The 23644-nt window shown below is 47.1% G+C and overlaps 1 long non-coding RNA gene across 1 annotated transcript; it reads left to right on the top strand.

Annotated features, from left to right (window-relative positions):
• Window positions 1-11664: 11664 nt before the first annotated feature.
• Window positions 11665-20628, top strand: LOC146072217 (uncharacterized). Its single transcript, XR_014472993.1, has 3 exons — window positions 11665-11819; window positions 20021-20163; window positions 20494-20628. It is a non-coding gene; the product is annotated as an uncharacterized LOC146072217 (long non-coding RNA).
• Window positions 20629-23644: the final 3016 nt, after the last annotated feature.

Below are 23644 nucleotides of genomic sequence, written 5' to 3'. Positions count from 1 at the left end.
GATACATGCAGAAGCAGCCAGTAACTGAGCACCTGGGTAACACCATGCTGCACTGCAGGGGGGCAGATGTAACAGGTGCAGAGAGTTAGGTGTGGGAGGGGCGTGTCCTAGCTCAGATCTACATTGCAGGGTGAGGATAAAGCTGCCCAGCATATGTGGGCTACATGCAGAAGCAGCCAGTTACTGAGCACCTGGGTAACACCATGCTGCACTGCAGGGGGCAGATGTAACAGGTGCAGAGAGTTAGGTGCGGGAGGGGCGTGTCCTAGCTCAGAGCTACATTGCAGTGTGAGAATAAAGCTGCCCAGCATGTGTGGGCTACATGCAGAAGCAGCCAGTAACTGAGCACCTGGGTAACACCATGCTGTGCTGCAGGGGGGGAGATGTAACATGTGCAGAGAGTTAGGTGTGGGAGGGGCGTGTCCTAGCTCAGAGCTACATTGCAGTGTGAGAATAAAGCTGCACAGAATGTGTGGGCTACATGCAGAAGCAGCCAGTTACTGAGCACCTGGGTAACACCATGCTGCGCTGCAGGGGGCAGATGTAACAGGTGCAGAGAGTTAGGTGTGGGAGGGGCGTGTCCTAGCTCAGAGCTACATTGCAATGTGAGAATAAAGCTGCCCAGCATGTGTGGGCTACATGCAGAAGCAGCCAGTAACTGAGCACCTGGGTAACACCATGCTGTGCTGCAGGGGGGGAGATGTAACATGTGCAGAGAGTTAGGTGTGGGAGGGGCATGTCCTAGCTCAGAGCTACATTGCAGTGTGAGAATACAGCTGCCCAGTATGTGTGGGCTACATGCAGAAGCAGCCAGTAACTGAGCACCTGGGTAACACCATGCTGCACTGCAGGGGGCAGATGTAACATGTGCAGAGAGTTAGGTGTGGGAGGGGCATGTCCTAGCTCAGAGCTACATTGCAGTGTGAGAATAAAGCTGCCCAGCATGCGTGGGCTACATGCAGAAGCAGCCAGTAACTGAGCACCTGGATAAAACCATGCTGCACTGCTGGGGGCAGATGTAACAGGTGCAGAGAGTTAGGTGTGGGAGGGGCGTGTCCTAGCTCAGAGCTACATTGCAGTGTGAGAATAAAGCTGCCCAGCATGCGTGGGCTACATGCAGAAGCAGCCAGTAACTGAGCACCTGGGTAACACCATGCTGCGCTGCAGGGGGGCAGATGTAACATGTGCAGAGAGTTAGGTGTGGGAGGGGCGTGTCCTAGCTCAGAGCTACATTGCAGTGTGAGGCTAATGCTGCCCAGTGTGTGTAGGCTACATGCAGAAGCAGCCAGTAACTGAGCACCTGGGTAACACCATGCTGCACTGCAGGGGGGGAGATGTAACATGTGCAGAGAGTTAGGTGTGGGAGGGGCGTGTCCTAGCTCAGATCTACATTGCAGTGTGAGGATAAAGCTGCCCAGCATGTGTGGGATACATGCAGAAGCAGCCAGTAACTGAGCACCTGGGTAACACCATGCTGCACTGCAGGGGGGCAGATGTAACAGGTGCAGAGAGTTAGGTGTGGGAGGGGCGTGTCCTAGCTCAGATCTACATTGCAGGGTAAGGATAAAGCTGCCCAGCATGTGTGGGCTACATGCAGAAGCAGCCAGTAACTGAGCACCTGGGTAACACCATGCTGTGCTGCAGGGGGGGAGATGTAACATGTGCAGAGAGTTAGGTGTGGGAGGGGCGTGTCCTAGCTCAGGGCTACATTGCAGTGTGAGAATAAAGCTGTCCAGCATGTGTGGGCAACATGCAGAAGCAGCCAGTTACTGAGCACCTGGGTAACACCATGCTGCACTGCAGGGGGCAGATGTAACAGGTGCAGAGAGTTAGGTGCGGGAGGGGCGTGTCCTAGCTCAGAGCTACATTGCAGTGTGAGAATAAAGCTGCCCAGTACGTGTGGGCTACATGCAGAAGCAGCCAGTAACTGAGCACCGGAGTAACACCATGCTGCACTGCAGGGGGCAGATGTCACAGGTGCAGAGAGTTAGGTGTGGGAGGCGTGTCCTAGCTCAGAGCTATATTGCAGTGTGAGAATAAAGCTGCCCAGCATGTGTGGGCTACATGCAGAAGCAGCCAGTAACTGAGCACCTGGGTAACACCATGCTGTGCTGCAGGGGGGGGGAGATGTAACATGTGCAGAGAGTTAGGTGTGGGAGGGGCATGTCATAGCTCAGAGCTACATTGCAGTGTGAGGATACAGCTGTCCAGCATGTGTGGGCTACATGCAGAAGCAGCCAGTAACTGAGCACCTGGGTAACACCATGCTGTGCTGCAGCAGGGGAGATGTAACATGTGCAGAGAGTTAGGTGTGGGAGGGGCGTGTCCTAGCTCAGAGCTACATTGCAGTGTGAGAATAAAGCTGCACAGAATGTGTGGGCTACATGCAGAAGCAGCCAGTAACTGAGCACCTGGGTAACACCATGCTGCACTGCAGGGGGCAGATGTAACATGTGCAGAGAGTTAGGTGTGGGAGGGGCATGTCCTAGCTCAGAGCTACATTGCAGTGTGAGAATAAAGCTGCCCAGCATGTGTAGGCTACATGCAGAAGCAGCCAGTAACTGAGCACCTGGGTAACACCATGCTGCGCTGCAGGGGGGCAGATGTAACATGTGCAGAGAGTTAGGTGTGGGAGGGGCATGTCCTAGCTCAGAGCTACATTGCAGTGTGAGGATAAAGCTGCCCAGCGTGTGTGGGCTACATGCAGAAGCAGCCAGTAACTGAGCACCTGGGTAACACCATGCTGCACTGCAGGGGGCAGATGTAACATGTGCAGAGAGTTAGGTGTGGAAGGGGCGTGTCCTAGCTCAGAGCTACATTGCGGGGTGAGAATAAAGCTGCCCAGCATGTGTGGGCTACATGCAGAAGCAGCCAGTTACTGAGCACCTGGGTAACACCATGCTGCGCTGCAGGGGGCAGATGTAACAGGTGCAGAGAGTTAGGTGTGGGAGGGGCGTGTCCTAGCTCAGAGCTACATTGCAATGTGAGAATAAAGCTGCCCAGCATGTGTGGGCTACATGCAGAAGCAGCCAGTAACTGAGCACCTGGGTAACACCATGCTGTGCTGCAGGGGGGGAGATGTAACATGTGCAGAGAGTTAGGTGTGGGAGGGGCATGTCCTAGCTCAGAGCTACATTGCAGTGTGAGAATACAGCTGCCCAGTATGTGTGGGCTACATGCAGAAGCAGCCAGTAACTGAGCACCTGGGTAACACCATGCTGCACTGCAGGGGGCAGATGTAACATGTGCAGAGAGTTAGGTGTGGGAGGGGCGTGTCCTACTGTAGCTCAGAGTTACATTGCAGTGTGAGGCTAATGCTGCCCAGTGTGTGTAGGCTACATGCAGAAGCAGCCAGTAACTGGGCACCTGGGTAACACCATGCTGTGCTGCAGGGGGGGAGATGTAACATGTGCAGAGAGTTAGGTGTGGGAGGGGCGTGTCCTAGCTCAGAGCTGCATTGCGGGGTGAGAATAAAGCTGCCCAGCATGTGTGGGCTACATGCAGAAGCAGCCAGTTACTGAGCACCTGGGTAACACCATGCTGCGCTGCAGGGGGCAGATGTAACAGGTGCAGAGAGTTAGGTGTGGGAGGGGCGTGTCCTAGCTCAGAGCTACATTGCAATGTGAGAATAAAGCTGCCCAGCATGTGTGGGCTACATGCAGAAGCAGCCAGTAACTGAGCACCTGGGTAACACCATGCTGTGCTGCAGGGGGGAGATGTAACATGTGCAGAGAGTTAGGTGTGGGAGGGGCATGTCCTAGCTCAGAGCTACATTGCAGTGTGAGAATACAGCTGCCCAGTATGTGTGGGCTACATGCAGAAGCAGCCAGTAACTGAGCACCTGGGTAACACCATGCTGCACTGCAGGGGGCAGATGTAACATGTGCAGAGAGTTAGGTGTGGGGGGGGGCGTGTCCTAGCTCAGAGTTACATTGCAGTGTGAGGCTAATGCTGCCCAGTGTGTGTAGGCTACATGCAGAAGCAGCCAGTAACTGGGCACCTGGGTAACACCATGCTGTGCTGCAGGGGGCAGATGTAACATGTGCAGAGAGTTAGGTGTGGGGGGGGGCGTGTCCTAGCTCAGAGTTACATTGCAGTGTGAGAATACAGCTGTCCAGCATGTGTGGGCTACATGCAGAAGCAGCCAGTAACTGAGCACCTGGGTAACACCATGCTGCACTGCAGGGGGCAGATGTCACAGGTGCAGAGAGTTAGGTGTGGGGGGGGGCGTGTCCTAGCTCAGAGTTACATTGCAATGTGAGAATAAAGCTGTCCAGCATGTGTGGGCTACATACAGAAGCAGCCAGTTACTGAGCACCTGGGTAACACCATGCTGCACTGCAGGGGGCAGATGTAACATATGCAGAGAGTTAGGTGTGGGAGGGGCATGTCATAGCTCAGAGCTACATTGCAGTGTGAGGATACAGCTGTCCAGCATGTGTGGGCTACATGCAGAAGCAGCCAGTTACTGGGCACCTGGGTAATACCATGCTGCGCTGCAGGGCGCAGATGTAACATGTGCAGAGAGTTAGGTGTGGGAGGGGCGTGTCCTAGCTCAGAGCTACATTGCGGGGTGAGAATAAAGCTGCCCAGTGTGTGTGGGCTACATGCAGAAGCAGCCAGTTACTGGGCACCTGGGTAATACCATGCTGCGCTGCAGGGCGCAGATGTAACATGTGCAGAGAGTTAGGTGTGGGAGGGGCATGTCCTAGCTCAGAGCTACATTGCAGTGTGAGAATACAGCTGTCCAGCATGTGTGGGCTACATGTAGAAGCAGCCAGTTACTGGGCACCTGGGTAATACCATGCTGCGCTGCAGGGCGCAGATGTAACATGTGCAGAGAGTTAGGTGTGGGAGGGGCGTGTCCTAGCTCAGAGCTACATTGCGGGGTGAGAATAAAGCTGCCCAGTGTGTGTGGGCTACATGCAGAAGCAGCCAGTTACTGGGCACCTGGGTAATACCATGCTGCGCTGCAGGGCGCAGATGTAACATGTGCAGAGAGTTAGGTGTGGGAGGGGCGTGTCCTAGCTCAGAGCTACATTGCGGGGTGAGAATAAAGCTGCCCAGCATGTGTGGGCTACATGTAGAAGCAGCCAGTTACTGGGCACCTGGGTAATACCATGCTGCACTGCAGGGGGCAGATGTAACATGTGCAGAGAGTTAGGTGTGGGAGGGGCGTGTCCTAGCTCAGAGCTACATTGCGGGGTGAGAATAAAGCTGCCCAGTGTGTGTGGGCTACATGCAGAAGCAGCCAGTTACTGGGCACCTGGGTAATACCATGCTGCACTGCAGGGGGCAGATGTAACATGTGCAGAGAGTTAGGTGTGGGAGGGGCGTGTCCTAGCTCAGAGCTACATTGCGGGGTGAGAATAAAGCTGCCCAGCATGTGTGGGCTACATGCTGGCTATTCTCTGTAGGGTGATCTGGGTCGGATATTCTCTGTATTGTATGGTGGCCAATAAAATTATCTCTGTATTGTATGGCGACATGAGCAAATTGTTGACATGAAAATTGTCGACATATAAAAGGGTTGACATGAGTTTTTCCCCTCATTTTGTAGATGTGGGCAGGTGGATCTCTTATTAGTGTACAAGCCGCATGACCCTCCCAATCGTGATCTACATTGATGAAAAGTTTAAAAAAAAAAAACCACCCATGACAGACGCGTCCACTTGTTCCTGTGTTTACCGTGACTGTGTCAGTATATGTTCTTGCATCGAATCGTGTCGACCTATTGTCTACATCAACCTAACAAATGATGTCCCAAATTCAGGATCCCTTCATAACTTTCCTCCTCGTATATACGGTTCCCTCAAAGGTACCCGCATATTGTACCCGCATATTGTACCCGCATATTGTACCCCCACCGTCCCAGGAATTCCGACAGGAGAATAGACTGCGCCTCGTCCGTCTGGGGAATAACGCCACACACTCGCACACACATGCATGCACATACACACACGTACACACACACATACACACACGTAATCTATTTGCTGTGAGAAAGGACGGGAGTTTCCAGCAAATGATCCAGACACACTTTTATTATATTCCATTATTGTTGCATATGGCAGAGCAGCCAAGTATCTGACAACAAAGTAATAATAACACTGTACCATACGACCCAACGCCAGCACTGAAGGAGGATGTTACACAGTGACGGGCGATGGCTGGCATGAAAATATATTGGGGGATGGGAGGGAGTTTGGTCTCACGGGTGCTCCTGGTAGGGAATACAGGGACAGAGTCGTGTTTATATATTACCAGTTATTATATAGCGCACACATATTTTGCAGCGCTGTACAGAGACTATTATTACCAGTTATTATATAGCACACACATATTCCACAGCGCTGTACAGAGACTATTATTACCAGTTATTATATAGCACACACATATTTTGCAGCGCTGTACAGAGACTATTATTACCAGTTATTATATAGCACACACATATTCCGCAGCGCTGTACAGAGACTATTATTACCAGTTATTATATAGCGCACACATATTCCGCAGCGCTGTACAGAGAATATTATTACCAGTTATTTATATAGCACACATATTCCACAGCGCTGTACAGAGAATATTATTACCAGTTATTATATAGCACACACATATTCCGCAGCGCTGTACAGAGACTATTATTACCAGTTATTATATAGCGCACACATATTCCGCAGCGCTGTACAGAGAATATTATTACCAGTTATTATATAGCGCACACATATTCCACAGCGCTGTACAGAGAATATTATTACCAGTTATTATACAGCGCACACATATTCCACAGCGCTGTACAGAGACTATTATTACCAGTTATTATATAGCGCACACATATTTCACAGCGCTGTACAGAGAATATTATTACCAGTTATTATATAGTGCACACATATTCCGCAGCTCTGTACAGAGAATATTATTACCAGTTATTATATAGCACACACGTATTCCGCAGCTCTGTACAGAGAATATTATTACCAGTTATTATATAGCGCACACATATTCCGCAGCGCTGTACAGAGACTATTATTACCAGTTATTATATAGCGCACACATATTCCGCAGTGCTGTACAGAGACTATTATTACCAGTCATTATATAGCGCACACATATTCCGCAGCGCTGTACAGAGAATATTATTACCAGTTATTATATAGCGCACACATATTCCGCAGCGCTGTACAGAGACTATTATTACCAGTTATTATATAGCGCACACATATTCCGCAGCACTGTACAGAGACTATTATTACCAGTTATTATATAGCGCACACATATTCCGCAGCGCTGTACAGAGAATATTATTACCAGTTATTATATATCGCACACATATTCCGCAGCGCTGTACAGAGACTATTATTACCAGTTATTATATAGCACACACATATTCCGCAGCGCTGTACAGAGAATATTATTACCAGTTATTATTTAGCGCACACATATTCCGCAGCACTGTACAGATAATATTATTACCAGTTATTATATAGCCCACACATATTCCGCAGCGCTGTACAGATGATATTATTACCAGTTATTATATAGCGCACACATATTCCGCAGCGCTGTACAGAGAATATTATTACCAGTTATTATTTAGCGCACACATATTCCGCAGCGCTGTACAGAGACTATTATTACCAGTTATTATATAGCGCTCACATATTCCGCAGTGCTGTACAGAGAATATTATTACCAGTTATTATATAGCGCACACATATTCCGCAGCGCTGTACAGATGATATTATTACCAGTTATTATATAGCGCACACATATTCCGCAGCGCTGTACCGATATTATTATTATTACCAGTTATTATATAGCGCACACATATTCCGCAGCGCTGTACAGAGAATATTATTACCAGTTATTATTTAGCGCACACATATTCCGCAGCGCTGTACAGAGACTATTATTACCAGTTATTATATAGCGCTCACATATTCCGCAGTGCTGTACAGAGAATATTATTACCAGTTATTATATAGCGCACACATATTCCGCAGCGCTGTACAGATGATATTATTACCAGTTATTATATAGCGCACACATATTCCGCAGCGCTGTACCGATATTATTATTATTACCAGTTATTATATAGCGCACACATATTCCGCAGCGCTGTACAGATAATATTATTACCAGTTATTATATAGCGCACACATATTCTGCAGCGCTGTACAGAGACTATTATTACCAGTTATTATATAGCACACACATATTCCGCAGCGCTGTACAGAAAATATTATTACCAGTTATTTATATAGCGCACACATATTCTGCAGCGCTGTACAGATAATATTATTACCAGTTATTATATAGCGCACACATATTCCGCAGCGCTGTACAGAGACTATTATTACCAGTTATTATATAGCACACACATATTCCGCAGCGATGTACAGAGAATATTATTACCAGTTATTTATATAGCGCACACAAATTCCGCAGCGCTGTACAGAGAATATTATTACCAGTTATTATATAGTGCACACATATTCCGCAGCGCTGCACAGAGAATATTATTACCAGTTATTATATAGCGCACACATATTCCGCAGCGCTGTACAGAGAATATTATTACCAGTTATTATTTAGCGCACACATATTCCGCAGCGCTGTACAGAGACTATTATTACCAGTTATTATATAGCGCTCACATATTCCGCAGTGCTGTACAGAGAATATCATTACCAGTTATTATATAGCGCACACATATTCCGCAGCGCTGTACAGATGATATTATTACCAGTTATTATATAGCGCACACATATTCCGCAGCGCTGTACCGATATTATTATTATTACCAGTTATTATATAGCGCACACATATTCCGCAGCGCTGTACAGATAATATTATTACCAGTTATTATATAGCGCACACATATTCTGCAGCGCTGTACAGAGACTATTATTACCAGTTATTATATAGCACACACATATTCCGCAGCGCTGTACAGAAAATATTATTACCAGTTATTTATATAGCGCACACATATTCTGCAGCGCTGTACAGATAATATTATTACCAGTTATTATATAGCGCACACATATTCCGCAGCGCTGTACAGAGACTATTATTACCAGTTATTATATAGCACACACATATTCCGCAGCGATGTACAGAGAATATTATTACCAGTTATTTATATAGCGCACACAAATTCCGCAGCGCTGTACAGAGTATAGTTGAACAGTCACATCAGTCCCTACCTCAGTGGAGCTTACAATCTATTTTCCCTACCACATGTACGTTCGCGTAGAATTGCGCAGCCCCTGGAGACCGCCGCAGTGATCAGCTGCATATTAATCACTTACATACTTGCGCCCTCTTGGTGCGTCACGGGCAATGCACCGGACTGAATCACCCACCTAGCGTGGCGGCAATGAGGGATGCACATGGTAGAGATGGGTTTACGATAAGCCAACCCAGGGTAGTCCCTAAAGACACCCCATCGCTCTGTCTGCCACCTGGGTGTGGGCGACAGATCTACGATGCATCAATTCCCCAGGCATAGCCCGGCTCCCATCTGACAATCGATGTGTCTGGGGAAAGCATATGGCCAAATAACAGCCAGGAAATATCCCCCCCCCCCATCTGTGTTATTGCTGACATTTCCCCAGCAGGAGACACCGATTGCAAGAAAAGAAACTGCAGTGCTCTCATTTCGGCACCACACCCCTCCCAGGCACAGCGGGCACACCAGGATGTGCCAAGCTTATCACTGGCACGGCTTTACTTGTCTACCCCGGAGAGAGCAGCAATCGGTGTGCTTGCCATTGATGGCGATATTGCAATTGACCATTGATGGTAGCTGACTATGCAATGAATGACCATCGATGGTTTCACCAACTGATGGTCATGCCATTTCTTTGACTGGCTTGTGGTCCAATAAGAACCTGGGTACAGGGCTTTGTGGGCGCCGGGGGCGGTACTATGCTCTGTGTCCTGGCGACTACGTGAGAATACCATTCTGATTTGATGATGCTGCAACAATCGATAGAAGGGAAAACCATCTGCGTCTCCCCCAGTGATAGGAAATTTATTCTACATCCTCCATAACCCCCCCCCCCCCCCCCGCCCCTTCCCCACCCCCATTTACAGCGCAGTACAGAGAATGAGCTGATTTTGCAACCGGTTCCATATTTACCCGCCATAGGAGATTACAGCTAAATGGAAATCTCCCATCAGTTAATAAACAATAACAATAATAATTATTATAATTATCATTATAATAATAATAATCTGGCAACAGCCTTATACATGACTGTCCCTTTAAATTTAGCGTCGCTTTCGCTGAAATCCCACCAGTTCCGTAAAACCTGAGAGTGTTACATAATGTGTCATTCACATCAGTTAGATTGTAAGCTGTAACGAGCAGGGCCCTCTCTCCTCACGGGCTTCTCTCTATATCTTGCGACTGGTAAATAGCGTCAGTGTCCGTTGCTGCAACCATGTACTTGTCCTAATTTGTATTATCAGACGCTGTGGAACCCTTGTGGCGCCATATAAATATACAATAATAATTATAATCAGTCCCTGCGCCACACCAATACCCCTTTCACACTGCACTTTTAAAATGGTATATTGCCGTTTTTTTCCATTTTAAAACGTTTAAGGCTGCAGTGGGAAAGTGCCAGAGTTGATTTACCGGTTAAAGATAACCAGTATTTCAACACGTTTAAAAAGCAGAGTCCTACACCTTTCAAAGCCATTTTTTAGGCAGTGTGAATGGCTCTATTTCAATGGCTTGAAACGTGTCCCTTGGGGGTTAAACGGGTTGAATGTGTGAATGGTATTAAATGCTTTTTAAAACGGTTTTTACCTGCAATGTGAAAGGTCTTAAGGTTCAGACCAGTTTTAAAGTCCCATTTAAGAATACCGGGTCATTACCCGTTTCTAATACCCTTTTCCCACTGCAGCTCTTAAATGGTAAATTGCTGGGGTTTTTTAGCCTTTTTAAATGGGTGCTTTATCCGTTTAACAAATACCGGTATTTGTTAAACGGGTAAAAAGCAGTGTCCTACCTGTTTAAGAGCCAGTGGGAAAGGCTCTTAAACTGTATTTAGTAATAATAATAAAGGTTAAGAAGATGATTGGCTCCCTGCATTTGATGACTTTACAGTGGGGCAAGAAAAGTCCATTTATATGACAGCCCATGTTTACAATGGCTTTAAACGGGTACAATGTGAATGTGACAAAAACGGTATTAAAACAGCAATTTACCGTTTAAGAGCTGCAGTGGGAAAGGGTCTTTATGGCTCGTACCCATTTAAAGACCCGTTTACAAATACCGGGTCATTGCCCGTTTAGGCAGTGGGAAAGCAGCATCAATTGCCTATCACACACCTTTATGTCATACCATGAGTACAAGTCTCAGTGTGGTTTGCCGGTAACGTTAGGGTTAACCACTCAGACGTACAGTAAGATAATCCGAGCATATATTACTGTCAATTACATAAAGACATTTTAAAAAAATAGTCGGGCTGGGAAAATAGGGACTTGCCTGGGGAATAGCCAACATTGCCTGGGGCCAGAATGCCCGGAGCTGGGTGAGGATGATGGTGGTGGTAGTAGTAGTAGTAGTGTGGGCTCAGCCATGGAGGGGCTCAGACACTCACTCTGCTCACTGCGCTCACTGCACTCGCTCATCTGCTCCCTCTCTGACTTCTGTTCTCAGTTTCACTTTCCAGAGTCAGGAGGGAGAAATGAAACTAAGAGGATGGAGTTGTGGCTGCTGAGAGCGTGTGGGGCTGCGGCAGGTATATAAGGAGCCTGGCTGGGGGGACAGAGCACACACTGCAGCAGCCAGAGCCAGATCTGTGAGTATGCAGCCTGATAATGTACAATATATACTGAGTCTGATAATACAATATATATACTGTATACATGTGTATGAGACCCAGCAAGTGCTGCATCCAGTGGCTCTGTATATCTGCTCTCATTCTCAGGCTTCCATATATGGTGGTGCAGAGCAGCCTCATACACACTACACAGTCACTATCATTCCTGCGTTTCCCCTCACGCACTCACATCACACAGTGACATCACACACACCCTGACATCACACTGGCGCACGATTGCTGTACACTTCTGTCTGTAGTATATAATGGCGGCGGTCGGGGTCTCACTCTTAAGCTGGGTACACATATGTACAATCGTCGGGCCGTTCTTCCGTTCTGCGGACGAACGGCCGTTCGATTGTATATATATGTACGCAGTCCCAATCCCTTTGTTGCGATCGATAAACGGCCAAAAACGCTCTTGGCCGTCCACGGTCGGTCGGTCGAAGGTTCTTTGCTGCTTAATATTCTTCCGACAGGACGGCTCCATATCGAAAGAAAAGTGACATGTGTACGCACGTTCGATCGATATGCAGCCCGTTCCTGCGATTCCTCCCAAAAGCAGCACGCCCATGTGGTTTCAATCTTTTTCTTGCGATTGTTTGGACGGGAGTACATCGGACGTCGCAAGTAAAATTGTACATATGTGTACGCGCAGATCGGTCGTATGTTTTGGACGGTCGAACGTGTATTCGGTCGATCGAACGGTCGCAAGAAAAATGAAATTGTACATATGTGTACCCAGCTTTAGATTATGTTTTGCAATTAAATTTGTAACGGACTATGGGGTCTGTGTACTAAGCATTGGTGACAGATAAAGGAGAGAGAGATAATGTACCAGTGTACGGAAAAGCTGGAAACCCTAGTAAATTGATGTAACGTGTACCATGTAACTTGTGCCATGTAATGTGTAGCATGTAAATTGTGCCATGTAACGTGTACCATTACCATTTAAGGTGTTGTTTAATATACTTGTTTCTGGCTTTTTTTAAATGCTTTTACTATGATTTCCAGGTTTTCCTGTGCATTATACGTGGTCACCGGCTCTTCCTGTGTATTATACGTGGTTTACAGCGTTTCCTGTGTATTATACGTGGTTTACAGCTTTTCCTGTGCATTATACGTGGTTTACAGCTTTTCCTGTGCATTATACGTGGTTTCCAGCTTTTCTTGTGCATTATATGTGGTTTCCAGTTTTTCCTGTGCATTATACGTGGTTCCCGGCGTTTCCTGTGTATTATACGTGGTTTCCGGCTGTTCCTGTGTATTATATGTGGTTTCCAGTTTTTCCTGTGCATTATACGTGGTTCCCGGCGTTTCCTGTGTATTATACGTGGTTTCCGGCTGTTCCTGTGTATTATATGTGGTTTCCAGCTTTTCCTGTGTATTATATGCGGTTTCCGTCTTTTTCCTGTGCATTATACGTGGTTTTGAGCATTTCCTGTACATTGTACGTGGTTTCCAGCTTTTCCAGCATTATACATGGTTTGTAGCTTTTTTCTGTGCATTATACATGGTCCCCGGCTTTTCCTGTGCATTATATATGGTTTCCAGCTTTTCCTGTGCATTATACGTGGTTTACAGCTTTTCCTGTGCATTATACGTGGTTTCCAGCTTTTCTTGTGCATTATATGTGGTTTCCAGTTTTTCCTGTGCATTATACGTGGTTCCCGGCGTTTCCTGTGTATTATACGTGGTTTCCGGCTGTTCCTGTGTATTATATGTGGTTTCCAGCTTTTCCTGTGTATTATATGCGGTTTCCGTCTTTTTCCTGTGCATTATACGTGGTTTTGAGCATTTCCTGTACATTGTACGTGGTTTCCAGCTTTTCCTGTGTATTATACGGGATTTCCTGTGCATTTTACGTGGTCCCCGGCTTTTCCTGTGCATTATACAGGATTTCCGGCTTTTCCTGTGCATTATACGTGGTTTCCGGCTTTTCCTGTGCATTATACGTGGTTTTTACCTTTTCCTGTGCATTATACGTGATTCCCGGCTTTTCCGGTGCATTATACGTGGTTTTTAGCCTTTCCTGTACATTATACGTGGTTTCCAGCTTTTCCTGTGCATTATACATGGTTTGTAGCTTTTCTTCTACATTATACGTGGTTTCCAGCTTTTCCTATGCATTATACGTGGTCCCCGGCTTTTCCTGTGCATTATACGTGGTTTCCGACTTTTCCTGTACATTATACGTGGTTTCCGGCTTTCCTGTGCATTATACGTGGTTTTTACCTTTTTCCTGTGCATTATATGTGGTTTTTAGCCTTTCCTGTACATTATACGTGGTTTCTGTTTTTTTTCCTGTGCATTATACGTGGTTTCCAGCTTTTCCTGTGCATTATACGTGGTTTTTGTCTTTTCCTGTGCATTATACATGGTTCACGGCTTTTCCTGTGTATTATACGTGGTTTCCAGCTGTTCCTGTGCATTATACGTGGTTCCCGGCTTTTCCTGTGTATTATGCGTGGTTCCTGTTTTTTCCTGTGCATTATTCGTGGTTTCCAGCTTTTCCTGTGCATTATATGTGGTTCCCGGCTTTTCCTGTGTATTATGCGTGGTTCCTGTCTTTTCCTGTACATTATACGTGGTTCCCGGCTTTTCCTGTGTATTATGCGTGGTTCCTGTCTTTTCCTGTACATTATACGTGGTTCCCGGCTTTTCCTGTGCATTATATGTGATTTCCGGCTTTTAATGTGCATTATAAGTGGTTTCCAGCTTTTAATGTGCATTATACGTGGTCCCCGGCTCTTCCTGTGTATTATACGTGGCTTCCAGCTTTTCCTGTGCATTATACGTGGTTTCCAGCTTTTCTTGTGCATTATACGTGGTTCCCGGCTTTTCCTGTGTATTATGCGTGGTTCCTGTTTTTTCCTGTGCATTATTCGTGGTTTCCAGCTTTTCCTGTGCATTATATGTGGTTCCCGGCTTTTCCTGTGTATTATGCGTGGTTCCTGTCTTTTCCTGTACATTATACGTGGTTCCCGGCTTTTCCTGTGTATTATGCGTGGTTCCTGTCTTTTCCTGTACATTATACGGGGTTCCCGGCTTTTCCTGTGCATTATATGTGATTTCCGGCTTTTAATGTGCATTATACGTGGTTTCCAGCTTTTAATGTGCATTATACGTGGTCCCCGGCTCTTCCTGTGTATTATACGTGGCTTCCAGCTTTTCCTGTGCATTATACGTGGTTTCCAGCTTTTCTTGTGCATTATACGTGGTTTCCAGCTTTTCCTGTGCATTATACGTGGCTTCCAGCTTTTCCTGTGCATTATACGTGGTTTCCAGCTTTTCCTGTGTATTATAAGTGGTTTCTGGCTTTTCCTGTACATTATACATTGTTTATGGCTGTGAGCCTCTTCCCCTGTAACATGACAGTTAGGAGCTTGTTGGCTGGTATTTTATCTGAGGCTTAGTACATAGACCGCCTGTCTGCTGTCCGTACTGCGCTGCATTGTATTCTCCGTGGGCAGATGCAGCTGTTTCCCATGTGAGTGCGGCTCATGCTGCAGAGTACTGAGGAGAAATATGACTAGATATTATAGACACGCATACAATAATCAGAGGACAGATAGTGAGCACAAAGCTGGGCACACACACAAATATTTATCTGTCCAATCTATCTGGTGGGAACACAAATCTGGCAATGTGTGGGAGAAAACAACAATCAATCAAGTGCTCACAAATACTGGATGATTAATAATAATAATAATAGATCGGTTTAATCTGATAAATCATATAATTTGAACCAATTTATATGAATTATTATGGTTTGTTTTCCAGCATTTGGGAGCAAATGGTTGAGTCTCACATGCTCCCATGCCTTGCCAGATTTTTGTTCCCACCAGACAGATTGGACAGATAAATCTATAGGTGTGTGTACCCAGCATTAGACAGACCTATAGGACAGGTGTGTGACAAGAGGCTCCTCTTTTTTTAAATATATATATATATATATATATATATATATATATATATATATATATATATAACATTGGTGCAAGCCTGCACCTTTAAAATCCTATATAAATATAATGCTGGTGATTACAGTGTACATGGACCTGACCAGAGGTATATATAGAAATACTTAAATAATATGTAAGAGAGTATAAATGTAAAAAATATTTATTTATACAGCATAATAAGAAAAACTAGATAAAAGCAAAAAGATTTCTATCCTAAAAGGGTTTGGAAATAATTTCTACAACAATTTTTCAATAGGTAAAACAATCTGAGGTGCAAACCACAAGAAAGTGCTTATCTTTAGATGAGGCAGGAGGGTACACCAACGCGTTTCGTCCTTCTGACTTTATCAAGGGGTGTGTGTATATATACACATTCACATATATGCAGAAATTATTTATAAATATGTAACAGAAATAGAGGATTATTCACATTTATTGTGTTTATGTGCTGTTTATGTGCTGTGTACACACAGTACAATTTGACATTCAAATTTGACTATATATTCAAAATGGAATCGGCATATACATCGTATGGAGATAGAAGATGATTTTAAGCTTTCTATCCCGATGCGCTCCCAATGCGATCCCGATGCGCGCTCCCCTTCAGCTGGAACTGAAAAGCCAAATAGACAGGGCAGCAATGACTATATAGTGCAGACTGAATGCAGATTGTATGAATTGAATGTAAATAGTACAGAGTTAGCATACACACCAATAGACATACATGGGCTACAGATTATATTCTCTTTATCCATTTATTTATCTATCGAGCTATCTAGATAGAAATTAGATCAATAGATAATAGAAAATCTATTTTCTATTATCTAGTTTCTATTTTAAATAGATTTTGTAATATCTCAGGGTTGCCGACCCTCCCGGAATTTCCGGGAGTCTCCCGAAAATCGGGTACCCCCTCCCGGCCCCCGGAAGGGTGGGCAACCCTCCCGGATTCAGGGGGGACCCCCGCTGACCCCCGGATCGCGGCATTACAATGCCGCAATCCTCGGGTCTCAGAGGAGGGGGCGGAGCTAAAATGGCACAATCGCGTCATTTTAGCCCCGCCCCCTCCATGGAGCTCAGTGAATTTGCTGCTTTAACAGCATGGGGCGGGGCTTAGTGATGTCACTCATAAGCCCCGCCCCCGAGCGGCTGCTGAAACTCTCCTCTCCGGGCTTCTCCCGGAGAGGAGAATGTTAAAGTCGGCAACCCTGTAATATCTATTGATCTAATTTCTATCTATCTAGATGTATAAATAAATAAATAAATAGATAAATGGATAAAGAAATAATAATCTCTAGCCCATGTCTGTCTGCCTGTCTGCCTGTCTGTCTGCCTGCCTGTCTGTCTACCTGTCTGTCTGTTTGCCTGCCTGCCTGCCTGTCTGTCTACCTGTCTGTCTGTCTGTCTGCCTTTCTGTCTGTCTGCCTGTCTGTCTGCCTGCCTGTCTGTCTGTCTGTCTGCCTGTCTGTCTGCCTTTCTGTCTGTCTGCCTGTCCGTCTGTCTGCCTGCCTGTTTGCCTGTCTGTCTGCCTGCCTGCCTGTCTGCCTGCCTGCCTGTCTGTCACAATCATAAACAGAATATTCTGATTCTCTATCAATAAATGTGAATAATCCTATGAATACATATCTATCTGTAAGATCTATTATTTCCTACATCTAGCAATTTTACAAATAATATCTATCTATCTCATATCTATCTATCTATCTATCTATCTATCTGTCTTTATATACAGTTGTCCTCCACACCCTAGCAGCAGAATTTGTGATTTTCTGGCCATTTGTTTGTGTAACCGTGTGTGCATGTTATCAGGCCAAAATCTCCAGGGTATGTGAACTTGTGACCAGGGTCATTTGGGCAGTCTCTGTTGTCATTATGATTTAGTTGTTTGACAATAAATGGCTTCACCCAACCACTAACCATGAGTGACAGAAAACGTTGTGAGTTATTCATATTCTCTGACAAATGGCCAGAAAATCACACATTGTGCTGCTGGGGTGTGTAACCTTATGAGCGCAAGTGTATATATTTATTGGTAGATTTTCTATGATCTATTGATCTAATAACTGTCTGTCCATCCTGTACCCCGTGTGTCAGATAGCACTGGCACCTTGCCCTCACTACAGCTGCGGTATCAGAATGTGGCGCAGCGGATAATGGGTAACGTAAGTTACAATGTGGTTTATAATGACACCCCCCCCCCCCCCCCCGCTGTGCTTCCTGTCTGCTATATACAGCACATGATACATTATATAAATATATAATACCGGGCTTTGTCTCTAGGGGGCAGAATCCTGCAGACTTTATTTAACCCTTCGTTTATTAACATTTACCAATATTGTGACTCCGTGTTCCGTTGTGGAGATGTGTAATGTATTGCACTGGGGTATTATTATTATTATTATTATAATTTTATTTATAAGGCGCCACAAGTGTTTCGCAGCGCCGTACAAAGGAGTATGTGTATAAAAGCAGTGCTCCTTTCATCTGCGTATCATGGGGGGTGATTCAGGTTGGTTTGCACAAACCATGCTGCGCTACAGGTGGGGCAGATGTAACATGTGCAGAGAGAATTACATTTGGGGGAGTTATTGTGTTTCTGTGCAGAGTAAATACTGGCTGCTTCATTTTTACACTGCAATTCAGATTTCAGTTTGAACACCCCCCACCCAAATCTTAAGGCCCCCATACACTAGCCGATTTTGGTCAGATTTCGGCCAGATCAGTTGGATCTGGCCGAAATCGGACCAAAATCGGCTAGCTTTGAAGTCCCCTCAGATCCGATGCGCGGTCCCGTGCGCATCGGATCTGCGTCGGGTGGTCGGACCTGCTGCACGTCCGACCACCCGACTTGGGACCTAGTGGGGCGGCGCGGCGGTGGAGGGAGCAGGGGGGGCAGGGGATGCTGCGGGGGACACAGGCGGCAGGGGGAGCCGGGAGCTGTCAGTATTGAATAAAAAAAAAAAGCCCATACAATGAATGGGTGGCCTGTGATTGGCTGAGCGCTCTCTCAGCCAGTCAGCAATTGGCTGAGAGAGCGCTCAGCCAATCACAGGCTGCCCATTCATTGTATGGGCTTTTTTTTCTGGCACTGACAGCTCCCGGCTCCCTCTGCCCGGCTCTATGCCGCCTGTGTCCCCCGCAGCGTCTGTGTCCCCCGCAGCGTCCCCAGCCCCCCCTGCTCCCACCAGCAGCCCTGCTCTGTAGCCCCCCCCCCTGCTCCCCGGGTTTTTTACATGTGATAAATCGAGACGATTTATCACATGTAAAAAATGGCACATCAAGTGCCAATCTAATCAAGCTCCCCCGGGGAGCAGCCAGGGAAGCTCAGGGGGAAGTCGGGGGCAACTTGTCCTAAGGACAAGTCGCCCTAGTGTATGGGGGCCTTAACTCTCTCTGCACATGTCACATCTGCCCCACCTGCATGGTTTTGTCCATTTGCAAACCAAATGTGTGTTGCAAACCAACCCCTCCCATGCGTGAGGTAATCTATTTTTCCATATATGATGTATGTACATATGTATACTGTGTGTGCCTGACATGGTGTATGTACATATGTATATTGTGTGTGCCTGACATGGTGTATGTACATATGTATATTGTGTGTGCCTGACATGGTGTATGTACATATGTATATTGTGTGTGCCTGACATGGTGTATGTACATATGTATATTGTGTTGTGCCTGACATGGTGTATGTACATATGTATATTGTGTTGTATGATGTATGTACATATGTATATTGTGTGTGCCTGACATGGTGTATGTACATATGTATATTGTGTTGTATGATGTATGTACATATGTATATTGTGTGTGCCTGACATGGTGTATGTACATATGTATATTGTGTTGTATGATGTATGTACATATGTATATTGTGTGTGCCTGACATGGTGTATGTACATATGTATATTGTGTTGTATGATGTATGTACATATGTATATTGTGTTGTATGATGTATGTACATATGTATATTGTGTTGTATGATGTATGTACATATGTATATTGTGTTGTATGATGTATGTACATATGTATATTGTGTTGTATGATGTATGTACATATGTATATTGTGTTGTATGATGTATGTACATATGTATATTGTGTGTGCCTGACATGGTGTATGTACATATGTATATTGTGTTGTATGATGTATGTACATATGTATATTGTGTTCTGCCTGACATTGTCTCTGGGGGTTGGTCTGTTCTGTGCTAGGCTGGACCTATGATGGGGCAGGATGTACGAGGACGGATATGTGGAACTCCAGATGGTGGGAACAGATGAAAGCCAGGAAGATGTCTGCGCGGCTCGGCCCCCAAGTAAATGTCTGTCCTACTCTACCGGCAAGTTTAGAAACGGTAAGTGACATCTATGCCCCCATTACCTACTCACTCGCCAATAGCGTATGTGTAATGGGTGCAGGGTGGGCACAGGAGACAGACACCAGTATCCATGCAGTGGTCCCAGGTTGTACTCCCTCCTGGAGGCACCATCTTTGCAGCCATGTATTCAGAAAGATGGCGTGTGTGTGAGGAATTTCCTGCAGGGACTGCGCAGGCCTCTGTCATACCAGGGCTGCATTGTGGCGTCCTGCTGCGGAGCGTCTGATAGTAGTACTCATTATCTAATCTACCAGGGACATGACGGGTAATAATGTCCATCAACCACCATTTCTTCTACCCCGACAGGAGCCATCGGACTCTGCAATATCGGCTTCACCGGCTGCTTCAACCCGCTGCTGCAGACGCTGTACATGAATAAGGCCTTCACGGACATTCTCTGCGGGTGAGAATGCGGCTTTCCCCCGACTACTGGGCTCACGCTCACCAACACCAAATATCAGGGGTCTCCTCCAGGGAGAGAGTGATAGAGGGGGCAAGAGAGAGGGTGATAGGAAGGAGAGAGAGGGAGAGGGGGACATAGAGGGGGCAAGAGAGAGGATGATAGGAGGGAGAGGGGGAGATAGAGGGGGCAAGAGAGAGGATGATAGGTGGGAGAGGGCCGGACCGGGGCTTGGTGTAAATTGGATTAAAAGAAATAACCCAAGTCCTGTTCCCCGTGTGTCTGTCCCGGCAAATGTTCAGGGTCGGATACAGAGCTTCCCCTGAGTCAGGGGCCGTGTAAATGGGTAACCCGGGACTTCCATTTCCGCCAATAGGGGAGCCCAAACCTCCGGACCGCAGCGTCCTGTGGTCAGTCCGGAGGTTGGGCAGGGGCCGTGTACCGTAGCGCTGCAGATTGGTGAGGAAGTCCCGGTCTGTGGTGGCGGGCGGGGTTGAGCGTAGACCCGGGGGTACTATGCGATGACTTATTCTGTCCCACTTCCTGTCTACCAGTGAATCCTGGTCCCGCTGATGCCTGCTGCCAGACAGAGCCGGCCCTAGGCTTGGGATGGATGCCCCTAGGCTTCCTAGACGCCCTAGGCAATTGCCTACCTTGCCTATGCCTAGGGCCGGCTCTGGGGACACATACAGGTTGGAGCCGAGTTCAAAACCTGGGTGTGACCCGGCAGTTCTGGTGTAAAAGTGGAATACAAGAGAGGGGGGAGATAGTGGAGGGTAAGGGAGAAAGAAGGGAGTGAGAGAGATAGAGGAGAGAGAGAGGGGGGAAATAGAGCGAGGACGGACAGAGGGATAGAGGGGGCAAGAGAGGGATAGGAGGGGGAGAGAGGGAGAGGGGGAGATAGAGGTGGGATGCCCTCAGCCAATAATGCAGTAAAAGATAGGGGGAGAGAGAGAGAGTTAGGGAGAGAGAAGGAGAGGGGGAGATAGGGAGAGATAGAGAGCGAACAAGAGGGGGAGAGAGAGAATGAGAGGGAGAGTTAGGAGGGAGAGGGGGAGATAGGGAGAGAGAGAGGGAACAAAAGGGAGAGTTAGGAGGGAGAGGGGGAGATAGGGAGAGAGAGAGAGAACGAGAAGGGGAGATAGGGAGAGAGAGAGAGAGAGAGAGAACGAGAGGGGGAGATAGGGAGAGAGAACATGAGGGAGAGATAGGAGGGAGAGGGGAGATAGGGAGGGAGAGATAGAGAGAATGAGAGGGAGAGATAGGAGGAAGAGGGGAGAAAGGGAGGGAGAGAGAAAATTAGGAAGAGTTAGAAGGAAGAGGGGAGATAGGGAGAGGGAGAGGGGGAGAGAGAGAGAATGAGGGGGAGATAGGGAGAGAGAGAACGAGAGGGAGAGGGGAAGATAGGGAGAGATAGATAGAACGAGAGGGAGAGATAGGAGGGAGAGGGAAGTAGGGAGAGAGAGAGAATGAGAGGGAGAGGGGGAGATAGGGAGAGAGAGAACTAGATGGAGAGGGGAAAATTGGAGAGATAGATAGAACGAGAGGGAGAGAGAGAGAGAGAGAATGAGATGGAGAGGGGGAGATAGGGAGAGATGGGAGGGAGAGAGAGAACAAGAGGGGGAGATAGGAGGGAGAGGGGATATGGGGAGAGAGAGAACAAGAGGGAGAGTGAGGAGGGAGAGGGGGAGATAGGGAGAGAGAGAGAACAAGAGGGAGAGGGGGAGATAGGGAGAGAGAGAGAGAGAACAAGAGGGAGAGTTAGGAAGGAGAGGGGGGAGATAGCAATAGAGAGAGAACAAGAGGGAGGGAGAGGGGGAGATAGGCATAGAGAGAGAGAGAACAAGAGGGAGAGATAGGGAGAGAGAGAACATGAGGGAGAGATAGGATGGAGAGGGGTGATAGGAAGAGAGAGAGAACGAGAGGGGGAGAGAGAACATAATGGAGAGATAGGAGGGAGAGGGGAGATAGGGAGATAGAGAGTGAACGAGAGGGAGAGCATATAAGGAAGAGGGGAGATAGGGAGAGAGAGGGGGAGATATGGAGAGAGAATGAGGGGGAGATAGGGAGAGAACGAGAGGGAGAGATAGGAGGGACGGGAGAGATAGGAGGGAGAGAGAGAACAAGAGGGAGAGAGAGAACAAGAGGGGGAGATAGGAGGGAGAGGAGAGATAAGAGGGAGAGGGGGAGATAGGGAGAGAGAGAGAATGAGAGGGGGAGATAGGGAGAGAGAGAACAAGAGGGAGAGGTAGGAGGGAGAGGGGGGGATTGGAATAGAGAGAGAGAACAAGAGGGGGAGTTAGGAGGGAGAGGGGGAGATAGGGAGAGAGAGAGAGAGAGAGAACAAGAGGGAGAGTTAGGAGGGAGAGGGGGAGATAGGGATAGAGAGAGAGAGAAGAACAAGAGGGAGGGAGAGGGGGAGATAGGGATGGAGTGAGAACAAGAGGGAGAGATAGGAGGGATAGGGGGAGATAGGGAGAGAGAGAAAACGAGAGGGGGAGATAGGGAGAGAGTGAACATGAGGGAGAGATAGGAGGGAGAGGGGAGATGAAGAGAGAGAACGAGAGGGGGAGATAGGAAGAGAGAGATAACGAGAGGGGGAGATAGGGGAGAGAGAACATAAGGGAGAGATAGGAGGGAGAGGGGAGATAGTGAGAGAGAGAGAACGAGAGGAAGAGTTAGAAGGAAGAGCGGAGCTAGGGAGAGAGAACAAGAGGGAGAGGGGAAAATTGGGAGAGATAGATAGAACGAGAGGAGAGATAGGAGGGATAGACGAGATAGGGAGAGAGAGAGAATGAGATGGAGAGGGGGAGATAGGGAGAGATGGGAGGGAGAGAGAGAACAAGAGGGGGAGATAGGAGGGAGAGGGGGAGAAAGGGAGAGAGAGAATGAAAAGGGGGAGATAGGGAGAGAGAGAGAGAACAAAAAGGGAGAGGTAGGAGGGAGAGGGGAGATAGGGAGAGAGAGAGAACAAGAGGGAGAGTGAGGAGGGAGAGGGGGAGATAGGGAGAGAGAGAGAGAACAAGAGGGAGAGTTAGGAGGGAGAGGGGGAGATAA

This window comes from Crinia signifera, chromosome 4 (assembly GCF_055691185.1).
Source record: "Crinia signifera chromosome 4, ASM5569118v1, whole genome shotgun sequence".
NCBI lineage: Eukaryota > Metazoa > Chordata > Amphibia > Anura > Myobatrachidae > Crinia > Crinia signifera.
Note: the sequence above shows the minus strand (reverse complement) of the source record. Positions and strands in the feature narration are given on the sequence as shown.